The sequence below is a fragment of the Sarcophilus harrisii genome, chromosome 1 (genome assembly GCF_902635505.1).
Source record: "Sarcophilus harrisii chromosome 1, mSarHar1.11, whole genome shotgun sequence".
In the NCBI taxonomy this organism is placed as follows: Eukaryota; Metazoa; Chordata; class Mammalia; order Dasyuromorphia; family Dasyuridae; genus Sarcophilus; species Sarcophilus harrisii.
Window position 1 is genome coordinate 110,326,401 of NC_045426.1, and position 13,801 is coordinate 110,340,201.

Sequence of the window (13,801 nt, forward strand, 5' to 3'; positions counted from 1 at the left end):
CTGGAAGTATGAGGAAGTGTTTCGTAGCCCTGGGGATGGTCTAAAAGAAATGGTTGCTGATTAATCTCAGACATAGGAATAGAAAAAGAAGTATTAGTGAGGTTAGAAACCCAGACCACTACTCTGGTCCTTAGTTGGTGGTTTACAATATTGTTGAAGTCAGAATTACCTGTAGTAATAATCATGGAGGTTTATTTAGTTCTGTAGCCCAATGTAAGCTTCTAGATTTTATCTACCTTCCTCACAAACTATAGAATATTTTTGTAAAAAGAACTGGTACTATGAAGTAATTCCATTTCCTTCAGCATTAGCTAAGAAACATCTTTCATCTGCTATGACCCTTGGAAACTTAATATTATATGCTGTTAATTATAAAGGAAAATTTGAGTAAGTATATATTTGTTCCTATCCCCAGTAAAAGCCCTAGCGGTTGCTAAAATTTTACTACTTGTTCTGTCAAAAATATTTCTAAGGGGGTGAGATTCATAAATAAAGTGTCAGGGCATTCTGGTGAGGTACCATTTAGAAAAGATCTAATTGTTCTCAGAAGACTGATGTGCATAGAATGTGGCAGTTTGTTGGGGAAGAGATATACAAATCCAATCTGTAAAACTCATTTCCTTAAGAAAGAACTTTTACCCCCTCTTTCTAATAAGTTTCCATCTGGCAGCTAGCTATGACAGCAAGAAGTCCCCATCTCAGCCACTTAAAAAGCAATGAAGAGTTCCATATCTGGAAGTTCTAATAAATATGGCTGACTGTCAAATTAAAACCTCAGAGAGCTCCTTCTGTCTATGAAATTCAATTACAGATAATCCCATAGAACTCATAGATCACAATTTTAAGATCCATTGCTCTTAGATTGAGTAGTTCTTACCCATCCTGTGCTTTCCAAGAGCAAGAAATCACCCTTCTCTTGGGAGCTACAGTGAGATAAGCCTAGAATTCTGTCTCTAGTGCTGGAGTTTCTAAGTTTGTCCCTCACATCCTCTCTCATTCTCCTTTGTAACAGCTCCTGTGTCAGTATCATGGCTCCTATGTGAGTGGGAACCAGAACATCTTGTTTGAAAATCATAAAGTGGGTTTCTGACTACATTTTTTCAGTCCCTAGCTCTTCAGGAAAGATGTCTTTGCTAATGAAAGTACCAAATCCATTAGTTAGCTACTGGTTTTCACTGTATTGTACCTGAAAGACAAGAGATAGTTGTGGAATGTGCTGAGCCACTTCACTATTAGTGTTGTTATTATACTGATAGTCAAAGAATTAGAAAATATAAAACTAGATGCTTTCTTTATGCTCCCAGAGAGTTTTCTCCAAAACCCCACTGAATTAATCACTCTAAGTAGGATATTATTCCCGGACCTAGATAGAGACTTCTCATAAATGTTATGGAATACTTGTATGGCTATATACCATGCAGTGTTGTACCAATTGATCATCCCATTTTCTGTATTTGTGGTGTTCCGTCTTCAATTCAGCCATGATTATGATACAAAGGCCATCACATCTCATGCCAAATAATGATTATGTTATGTTATGTTAAACTCTGTTAATTAAAATTTGATATCCAGATGAAATGTGGAATCTCAAAGTCATTGAATATTTAACAAAAGGATATAGTATTAACTAGGAAATAATGGACCTTATCTTCTCTGGTCACAGTCCTTTCTTTTCCTTATAGGATAACTCATTTAGTCAGTAGTGCAGTATATGGTGACTTACATGTTCTTCAGAAATCCAAGTCTAAAGAATCCCAACCCCATTTGAGTGGAATTTTTATGACTTTAGATGAAACTGCTATAAGAAAAACAGGAACCAAAAAAGTCCAAGAAACGGTTTTGTTATCTTTTTGGAAAATTTAAATCTTATTACAAAAAAACTTGATATTACAAATACAAAACAAAGACAATTTTGTTCTTAAGGAACTTAATTATAACAAGGGGGAAAATACACAATGGGTTCTGTAGTTCAAAAATTACTGGTATTGTAAAGATGGATTTAGGGGAGAGAGTACAGATTAACTCACCCTAACCAGGAACAATGGCAGAACTGATGGGAATACTGGGGATGAGGAGTGAGGAGAGTTGGAAAAAGATATGCACATATGGGACTAAAGTAGTGTGTAGGGCAGTGGAGAAAACAGAGGGAATATAATTTATTGAAGCATAGTGGTTGGGGTTTTCCTGAATACTGATTAGGTAGATACTATTAATCCATTAATACTACATTACTACTACTGTAATACTACGATACATTAATAATAAGGTAAACCTGTTCCCTCTATATTTAATCCTCATCACTTTCCTTCCTATGTATCTCTCTCAAGAATTCCCATAAGTCAAAGAACTTTTTCTAAAAGTGATTCCCAGACATAAATATCCAGCCTCAATCTCTGCCCTGAAATCTAGTGTTGTGTTGAATTGTGTTGAATATCTTCATCTGAATGTACCAAAATATCATAAAGTTAAAGTGAAAAGACACTTATTTTGTATTCTCTCAAACCCATTTGTCTTCCAAACTTTTCTATTGCTGTAAAAGATATCATTATAGTTCTAGGCACTTAAGTTTTCTACTTCAGAATAATTCTTGACTTTTCCTGTTCTCACCACCAACCCTCTAGTTTCATTATATTTTAGTAGTTGCCAAATCCTGTTAATTCCATTGAAATTAAAGACATTATCTTTAATTCCCTCAGTCCTTTCACACTACAGCTATTCTACTTCTATCCCTCATTATCTTTTATTTAAAGACAGCTTTACCTTTTCTGCTTCCAGTCTCTACTTTATGTTATTTTATTGCCCGCAGAGCTGCCCAAACTTTCCCTCAAAATACTCCAAACCCTTTAAATAATGACTCTAAACAAATTTTAGCGCATCAGAACACCCAAAAAAGACAAGAGTAGAATATTTTCTAGCTGAGGGCTACTTAGAAGCTCAGCAGAAAAGGTTGTTGACACTGGGGTAGGTATCCAGCATGCAGTCCTGCTGCAGGGTTTATCAGCCCAGCATCCGGTCAGACCAGCTCTGGCACAGGCTGTCTTTGAATCAGTGGTAGTACTGGTGGCTTCCAAACCTATCAGCCCAGAGACATCAAAGAGGACCTAGAAGGTCAACAAAAAATGGTCTGTGGAACCTGAGTGGCACCCTAGCACACAGTCCCAGTACATGGCCAACCTAGCCTAGCTCCAGCCTGGATCCCAACTTCAGCAAGGTGAGATCTTTGAATCAGCAGCTATGCTGGAGACTTCTGAACACCTCAGCCTAGGGCACCAGGAAGGATTTGACAAGAAGGATCAAAACACATACTCAGAAGATGATAATAAAGTCAAAGCTTTGACACACAAAGCTTCCAAGAAAAATAAGATTTGAGTTCAGGCCATGGAAGAGTTCAAAGGACATTTTGAAAATCAAGTAAGATAGATAAAGGAAAAAGTAGGGAAAAAATTGAGAGAAGTTCAAAAGGAAATACAAAAAGCTAATGAGAAGAATGCTTTAAAAAGCAAATTGGCCAACTGGGAAAAGAGGTACAAAAGCTCACTGTGGAAAATGATTCCTTAAAAAATAAAATTGATCAAGTGGAAGCCTAATGACTTTATGAGAAATCAAGATACAATAAAGCAAAATTTTTAAAAAATGAAAAAAAAAAGGAAAAAAATGTGAAATATCTTATTGGAAAAACAACTGACCTGGAAAATAAATCTAGGAGAGATAATTTTAAAAATGAATAGTTTACCTGAAAGTCATGTTCAAAAAAAAGAGCCTGGAAATAATCTTTCAATAAATTATCAAGGAAAACTGTCCTAATATTCTGGAACTAGAGATAAAATAGAAATTTAAAGAATCCACTGATAACCTCCTGAAAGAGATCCCAAAATAAAAACTCCAAGGAATATTTTAGCCAAATTTCAGAACTCCCAGATCAAGGAGAAAATATTACAAGCAACAGAAACAATTCAAGTATAGTAGAGTCACAGTCAGAATAACAAAAGATTTATAAGTTTCTATATTAAGGACTACCGGGCTTGGAATATGATATTTCAGAGAGCAATGGAGTTAAGATTGCAACCAAGAATCACCTACCCAAGAAAATTGAGTATAATGCTTCAGAGGAAAAGATAATCATTCATTGAAACAGAATTTTCAAATGTTCATGATGAAAATACCGGAGCTAAATGGAAAATTTGATTTCAAGTATAGAACTCTGGAAAAACATAAGAATTTAATCAGGAAAGTGATATCATAAAGGACTTAATAAGGTTTATAACTATTTACATTCATATATGGCAGTATGATATTTGCTACTCATTAAAACATTCTTATTTTTCTGATAGTTAGGAGTACATATAGTCAGAGAGTAAGGGTGTTAATTGAATATGTGGGGATTATATCTTTTTCAAAAGAAATGATGACATTAAAAGGTGAGAGAGGAATGTATTGAGAGAAAAGGAAAAGGAGAAGTAGAATGAGGAAAATTATTTGCCATAAAAAGAGGTAAGAAGAAGTTTTTATAGTGGAGAGGAAGAGGAGGAGACAGTGAGTGAGAGAACCTCATCAGAATTGGCTCAAATAGAAAATAACATGCATACTCAATAGGGGTATAGAAATCTATCTTATCCTGCAGGAAAATAAGAGGGAAATGGGATATGGGAAGGGGAAGAGGAAGGAGATGATAAAAGAAAAGGCATATTGAGGGAGGGAGTAGTCAGTAGCAAAATACTTTTGAGGAAGGACAGGGTGAAAAGAAAGAGAGAATTAATGAGGGAAAATACAATTTACAATAGTAAGTACAAAAAAATTTTTTAAATCAAGTTTTTCTGATGGAATTTTATTGTTCTCTGGAAAATGATGAGCAGGATGCTCTCAAGGGAAAAAAAATAAAGCCTGGGAAGTCCTCCATGAACAAAGTGAAATATACTGTATACAAAGTAATAGCAATTTACTTTGCTGGATCCCAGCTGTTATTTTATTATTCTACTACTTTGTTATTCTCGGTAGTACAATTGTCCACAACTACTCTGAAAGATTTATAATAAAAAATCCTATCCATACCCAGAGAAAGAAATGATCTAGGCTGAATACAGATAGAAGCATTCTCTATTTCTTTCTTTCTATTTTTCTCTTTATTTTAAACTAATTTTTGAGAGTTTTTGTTTAATATCATTAGCATGGGTGATCTATGTTTTCTTTCACAACTTGACTTTTATGGAAATATTTTGCATAATTCCATATGTAGTTTCTTAATTATGGGTGGGGATATGGGAGAGATGTTAGAACTCAAAATCTTAAAAAGAAATTTAAAAAAGTTTTGAATGTAACTGAGGAGAATATTAAATTAATTAAATTTTAAAAAGAAGAAAAAAAAATGAAACAGGTATAGTGTTTTATCAAATATTTTCCACTATCTGCTTATAATGTGATTTTCATTAATTGGATTATTAATGCATATTATAATGGTTTTGTCCTCAAAAGATTTAAATGAATATAAATGCAAACTGTATGCCAGCACAATAGTTTTCTAAGTCCTTAAGCACAATTTGCTAATATCCCTATTTCTGTGTCAATAGAATATTGGGTTATATTATATTTCATTGCTTTGTCTCTTCCTAGTTTAGGAAACAAACTCATATTCATTGCATAGAATTAGAATGGAGGTATATCACTGTTTATTTTTTAAAAAGTTATACAATTTTAAAATTGTTTTTTCTTTTAATCTTTACTGTAATTAAGCTATGAATCTTTCTGGTAATGGTACCTACTCCCCCTCCCCACCACCACCACACACACTATTTGTGAATTTGTTTATGACTTATGAAATTTGTTTTCTCCTATGGAAATAATCAAATAATCTATTTCTCCTTTTATACACCTTTGTAATAAATGTTTATGTATATTTAATTAAAAAGAATCCAAACAAAATAAAACAAAAAGGAGAAGGGACTGAAAGATTTTGGTAGAAGGAAATCCTAGAAGTGAAGAGCAAGGAAAAATCCAAATCCACCATGAGCAATGAGTTCAGGTGAAGCTAGAGCAAGAAAAGGTAGTCAGGGAAGCCTTATCACCAAGAAGGATCTAAATTTCAGGAAGTACAATATGGTGGGAGCGGGAAAGGAAAATAAGATGAAAATGTATTTATTACTCATGACACTTCAGGGAGCATAGAGGAAATATTGGGTAGTTTAGAGTGGGAAGTTGGGAGTGTTGTGCCACAGTTGCCTTTTAATGTCATAACCCAGTTTCCCTAATTGTCTCCCTTCAGTTACTCTGCCTCAGGCTATAATCATTCCCTCTTAACCATTAGAATGTTTGATAGTATAAAGGTCTTATATCTTAGACATCATTAGAATATCAGGGGCCTCTCCCCATCTCTGGTACTCCCCCCATTAGGTCATCCCCATCCCAGGTGCCTCTCCCCATTATGTCATTGTTCTTGTGACCTATAAAAGAATCTTTGTATTCAACATTCCCTGCTGGATTCTTGGAGATGATAGTCACATTCAGCCCTGGGACCAAACCATGGATCCATTTAGTCCCAGTAAATCTCTCCCTTTCAAATAAAACATTAAAAACTCTCTAATTTCTATTTCACTTCAGTTTCCCCAGCATTACAAGAAGATTTGTTTGAAGGCTGTGGGAATAAAGAGGCACTAAGGAGAGAATGGAGAATGGGGTTGTAACAATGGGAATCAGTTATTCAAAATCACCAGGATTTGATGTGTATGATGGAATGTTAATCCTGTAGAAATGAGTCCAAGTAGATTTTCCCATATTTGGGAATTGGGGAGGGTTAATATGTCTGGATAAAAGTAAAGGTCTTGACAAAGTATAGGTAGCCCAGATGACATAGCTAGCTATAGATGGTGTTTCCTTGCATCTTGATGATATGGTAAGGCATATTCTCAGACACATGCATAAGGCAATTAATTTTGATTTTCCCACTAAGTAAAAGGTAATTTCTCAGGTATATATTAGTGAAGGGATTGTGTGTGTGTGTGTGTGTGTGTGTGTGTGTTTATGTGTTTATATGTGTGTGTATGTATTTGTGTTTGTATTTATGTATTTAGATATGTGTTTAGATAATGCAACAAAATCATCTTTTATGAAAACAAATCAGAGGGGGTTATCTGGACAATTAACTATTCATACTACCACTGTTTATCTGGCTGCTCAGCATTCACTATATTTTGCTTTTGTTGCCCCAGTTTGGATTAATCCTAATTATTGCTTGATACCCATAATACTCTTACAGTGATTTTTTCTTTAATGAGGTAGGTTTCTTACTAGAAATAGTTTCTCACTTAAACAATGATAAATTTTTCCCATTCAATACTATAGTTATAATTAATATTTTTATTATTAAAAAAGAAACATTTCAACCCAAAAGAATTAGACACATTTGTGTAAGGAGAAAGAAAAGGGACTATTGAAATAATTTAGTTTGATCTGTAAAATTTTCCTAATTTTATAATATATAACCATATATAGTTCATTTTTCATATATACATGTTTAGGCTTTTCCTGACCTATTTACTTGCAATTTTCCTTCTTCACATCCCAGATTTTATTCCACCTCATAGATGTGCAGGGAGTCCAAGTATTTTATTGCAGGCAGTAACTTATTACAACAAAAAAGTGCCAAAGGAACTGGCAGCTAGGTCACACAGTGGATAGGATGCTGGGCCTAGAGTTAAGATTTATCTTCCTAAGGTCATATCTTGTTAATGCTAGCTGCAAGACCCTGGGCAAATCCCTTAACCTTGTTTGCCTCAGTTTCTTTATCTGTAAAATGGGAAGTCACTTGGTCTTGTTTTGCTTTAATTCACCAGAAAAGGAAATGGTAAACCACTGCAATATCTTTTCCAAGAAATCCCATAATAGGTGAGGAAAAGTCAGCTATAATTGAACAACCATAAACAAAGGAACTAGGGCAGCAGTCTTTAGCTTTTAAGTTTTCACTTGACCCTTTTAGTTTTGCCCAAGATTGATCTGCATGGCAATGGAAGATTTTCATAACAATGAAGAAGTGGAAAAACAAAACAAAACCAAAAAACTGGAAAAATACAACACAACAAAACAAAACCTTTTCATCCCAGCTTTACACAACTTTCTAAGCAATTTTGATAGGTCCTGGGCTGACTTGAGGGAAAATAGATTAGTGACCAGTGATATGACAGTTGTTGAAAGGGATTTTCTAATTTATATCAGATTGAAGAGTAAGATGAAGGAGTTTGAGCAATAGGATAAGGAATTCAAAGAACTGAAAATTTAAAACCTGAGGGAATCTTCCAGTTCCTGTTGGCTTTTGTTGACTGCTTAGCAGAATGTAGCTACAAAACCCTGGCCATGAAAGTGCCTACCAAGCCTTCATTCTGCAGGGAGTAACTACATGACAGCTGAACAGTAACTGCACTCCAGGGGATCAGAAGAAGGAGCAACTCAACAGGAAAAAAGTATCCAGGAAAAGTGCAGAGTAAGAAAAACAACAGATCAGTATAAGTTTAAATTTCATCCAAGAAAGCACTTTTACTCAGGGATGTTATAAAAGATAATATCAATCAGAGGACACTTTTGGCCTTGCACCGTAACAGGAAGGAATTGCCCCACCCATTGGTGTATCCAGGCCACATGAACTCTCTGACCACATTTCCTACACAGTTTTTTACCTTTCATTTTCCCTGCCTAAGTGCACCTCTACAGAAACTAGGCAATAACAATAATGTGTGGGATAATGATCCTTACGCAAATTAAAATCAGAGACTTTCAGGATAAAAAGCAAAAAGGATTTATTAAATATGATAAAGGGCAACTCCTAACAAAAAAAGTGTTGTCAGTAAAAGAATAAAAAGCACAAGCTCCAAACATAAGATTATATAGACCCTATCCTGGAAGTCCCCACCCCCTTCTGACATTTTTTCCCATTGGCTGAGGAGTCCAGGCTCACATCCCAATGCCGAAATCTAACCATAGTCTAAAATCTACCTGGAGACCAAGAATACTAGTTAATGACACACTCTTTAATGCTAATTATGGTGAAAAGAGTAGGGGGAAATGTAAGTGAACACCTGTGGCTTTTGGCTATAGCACAAATAACAAGTTATAATTAGGGTATAAATCTAGGCAACATTCTTGTGAGAGGTCTTCACTCAATTTATCCCATTCAATAATAAGGTCCATATATCTAGTGACAGCCTTTCCCCAACCTCTGAGCTAAGCCTTAGCTCAGAGGTTGGGGAAAGGCTGTCACTAGATATATGGACCTTATTATTGAATGGGATAAATTGAGTGAAGACCTCTCACAAGAATGTTGCCTAGATTTATACCCTAATTATAACTTGTTATTTGTGCTATAGCCAAAAGCCACAGGTGTTCACTTACATTTCCCCCTACTCTTTTCACCATAATTAGCATTAAAGAGTGTGTCATTAACTAGTATTCTTGGTCTCCAGGTAGATTTTAGATCCCAGTATCCCTGGCTTATTCTTTATTGACCATAAAGAGGTGGTCAATCTTCATACCAAACTCTGACATATTCATCTTTGATTTTGATGTATTTAATGGCAGTGCAGAGAATTGTGGGAGCCCTCTCTGGTCGATGCAGGTCCAACATGAAAGAAATCATGAACACAAAAAGTCTGACTGGCAAAAGGGAAGTTTATTGTTGTCCGAGAAGGCAGCTTCCCTAGGAAGACTGACTCCTCAGTTGCAAGAGGTCCTGGTAGAGAAATAATAAGAGGTTATCACTTAAAAGAAGATCTCTTCACAGTGGTCAGGCTTCCTAGTAGGCAGCTGTGCCAAGAGGAGAGGTCCTTTGGCAAAGCATACTACTTTGGACTTCTGCAAAGATATGAGTTAAAATTGTCTTTTTATAAGAAATCTGAGACTTGGGGTTTCTATTGAATGAGATTCCTTCAATGTTGTCATTGCCCCCAGGCCTAGATTTCCAGTTGAATGAGATCACTTCAGTTATATCAGGTCCAGATCTCCAGCTGAATGAGACCACTTAAGTTTGAGCTAAGTAAAAAGTGGTCCTGGACTAATCTTAATGAAACCACTTAACTGACCTGAAGACCGGAAGACTCCTCTGTCAGAGGAGAGTTTCAGAGTTCACCCCAAAAGTCAAGGAGGACAGTTTCAGGATTCACCCCTGCCAGTTTTACTTGGTCCTTTCTTCTTCAGCAGATTACTCCCTCTATAATCTCTACTATTTTATTAATATTCAATTTCTCCCTATCACCTGGCTGCTTTCCAGTTGTCTACAAATACACCAGTATCCGTTCCAACCAAAAACAAAACAAAAACTTTTTTGTGTTCTAGCAAGGATGGATGCCCCCTTGCTAGCAATATTTCAATATCTCCTCCATTTTGGAATGAAATTCCTTGAAGAAAAACATCAGTGACTTCCCTTCTGCTCATTTTCTTCTAAAAGCTGCTGTATAGTTTCTGATGTCATCATTCAATTGAAATTTGTTTCTCTTTCTTCAAAATTAACACTCCTTTCTTTCTAATGAAATCTAACATTTTCTCATTATTTATCCTTCTAGAACTTTTTTCAGTTTTTGACATTGTTAATTATCTCTTAGCTAGTATTCATCCCTGTCTAGGTTTTTGTTTTTTGCTTGTTTGGTGTGTGAGTGTGTGTGTGTGTGTGTGTGTGTGTGTGTGTGAGAGAGAGAGAGAGAGAGAGAGAGAGAGAGAGAGAGAGAGAATTCTTTCCTATTTATACTTTAACCAGTGTAACTATTCTTTCTCTGGTTTCTTTAATGCATCTTCCTCTAGCTCATGCTCATAAAGCATAAGTTTCTAGCATGACTCCTCTTCTTTTCTTCTTTTATAGAATTTCTCTTGTTGATCTCATCAGATGCCACAAATCCAATTATTACACTATGTAGATAATAGCTTATTTTATTATTTATCCAATCCTCCTTTTAGAAGATTTAAAATCTGATCTCCATTTAGACATGCCTTTGGGACATCTTGAATTGGATATGTCCAAAGCAGATTTCAAAACCTTTTCCTCATGCCTTCCTCTCTTAATTTCCTTATTATAATCAAGGGCATCACCACACTCCTCTCCAAGTCTCCCCTCTCTTGAAACTTCAGTTTAAATTTCATTTTCTTTCTCACATTTATCTCCTATAGCCCATCTCTTGCCAAATAATGTTATTTCTACCTTGATAACTTTTGTTTTTTTGTATAAATCTCTACTCTCAGAGTCTCTCTGATTATGACCTGAAATGTGATTATTGCTATCCTGCTGGTTGGTGTCTCTGACTCAAGTCGCTGCCTACTCAAGTTCATTTTTCATCCAGTTTCCAAAGGGACTCTTCTAAAGAACCATTTTGACTGTGTTATCCCCTACTAAATAAACTCTTTTGATTTCCCTAATATCTCCAAGATCAAAAACCAAATACTCCATTTGGCTTTTAAACCTCTTCATATTTTTGCCCTTTGCTACTTCTCATACTTTATTTCTTCCACATATATTATGATTCAGGTGAAATTGAACTCCTTGCTGTTCCTAGTACATGCCATTACCTCCTTACTTTGTTCGCTTTTACTGACTGTGCTCCATTTCTGCCATATTCTCATCTCTACCTCTTGGTTTTCATGGCTTCTTTGAAGACTCAAGTCTAATTAGAATTTGTAAGAAATCTTTTCTGGCCTCTACCCACTGCAACTGCTTTCTCTCTGGGATTAGATTCCATTTTACACTGTTTATATCTTGTAGGTATAGTCAGTTATCTTCACGTTGCCTCCCCCATTACAATATGAGATTTTTTAGGGCATCTTTACTCTAGGAAAAAAGAAATCATAAAAGCAGATGATTAGCTAGATATTAAAATAAAAACAAATTTTAAAGAGGTCAATGGACTAATCCTGTCTTATTGACAAGACTTCTTTTTTTTAAAATTAATTAATTAATTAATTTTTAATTAAATAACTTTTTATTGCCAGAACTCATGCCAGGGTAATTTTTTACAACATTATCCCTTGCACTCACTTCTGTTCCGATTTTTCCCCTCCCTCCCTCCACCCTCTCCCCAAGATGGCAAGCAGTCCTATACATGTTAAATAGATTACAGTAGATCTTGGATACAATGTATGTGTGCAGAACCGCACAGTTTTCTTGTTGCTCAGAGAGAATTGGATTTAGAAGGTATAAATAACCTGGGAAGAAGAACAAAAATGCAAGCAGTTTACATTCATTTCCTAGTGTTCTTTCTTTGGGTGTAGCTGCTTATGTCCATCCTTGATCAACTGAAACTAAGTTAGATCTTGTCTTTGTTGAAGAAATCCACTTCCTTCAGAATATATCCTCATACAGTATCATTGTTGAGGTATATAATGATTTCCTGGTTCTGCTCATTTCGCTCAGCATCAGTTCATGTAAGTCTCGCCAGTCCTCTCTGTATTCGACCTGCTGTTGACAAGACTTCTGATTTGAGGGCTTTGAGCATTTATGTTTTAATAACTTGTATCAATAAACTGTATATTAGCAAAAAAAATCAATATTAACTTGAGGACTTCTGCATCCAGGCTGAAACCAAACATTCCTGGTTGATAACTAGGAAAGCTCATTTTAAATGTAGATTAGGTAATTCCACCTAGATGAGAAGGGGTAATTAGGGACAAAAGGAGAGCTTGTGAGCAAAGCTAAATTCTGGGGGAAGAGATAAGCTTGATATGCAAGGAATCAACTTCCTCACTCTTTCTGAGAGAGTAGAAAGTTCTTAGTCCTAATTTTCCCTACAAAGTAGTACTTAATGGTTAAAACTTTTCACCTTTTTTTTTTTTCTCTTGATTAAACCCAGAGTAGACTATTTTTTTCATCACTACTTACTTTAGGGAAAATGGGAAGAATGAATGGAAAGGACAAAATAAGAAAAATTCTTTTTCATTGAGGGGTGGAGTTTCCTCTTATGCAAAATGGAGGAAGGAATTGCTATAGATGACTTCTAGAACTACACTTTAAATCTGTGATCTTTGATACTGTTTATAAATAGTTCCACAAATAGATTTTAGAAATCTATTTAGGCAAAATACTAGAAGATAAATTCCTGCTATTAGAAGGTTATCTAATCCTTCTAATCCTAATTTTTTTTTGATTAGATAACAGTTGTTGCCTGTCCTTCCATTTTGAAGATGACCAATGACATCACTCAGCTCAAGAATCATTGAAGTCCTGTGTCAAGACACAACTGATATGACCTTAGCTTTTCTAAATTAAATTCTTTTAGGATAGCTAGATGGTACAGTAGATAGAACACTAGCCCTGGAATTAGAAGACTCTGAGTTTAAATGTGACTTCAGACAGTTCACACTTTCTAGCTGTGCAACCTTAAGCAAGTCACTTAACCCCTATAAGCCTCATAATAATGACTAAATAAATAAATAAAGATCTTTCTCAGGGCTCAGTTTATCCAAGTCAGTGTCTATTCATTGCCTAAGGATTGGGTAAGAATTGACACCAAAAAGTCTATTTTGCCATTAGAAAAAATTAGATTCCTTCAATTTTGAAGGGAAGACTTTGAAAGCTTCTGTTCAGAACATAACAGGGCCCTTTCTATGAAACACTGCCTGTAGACATGCTATAGTACCTTTATTGGTATAACTACAGACAATGAAAACATGTGACATTAATAACACACCTGCTGTACAATTTGGCTTTCCTTCATAGTTCTTGTATATAATAATGTTCTATAGAGTCCTTTGCTTGTTTCTAAACACATACAAATAAGAAAGCAGTCCTTAGCTTCTCCTTGTTCTCTAACTTATTTACTATTACAGATCCAGTTCCTTGTTA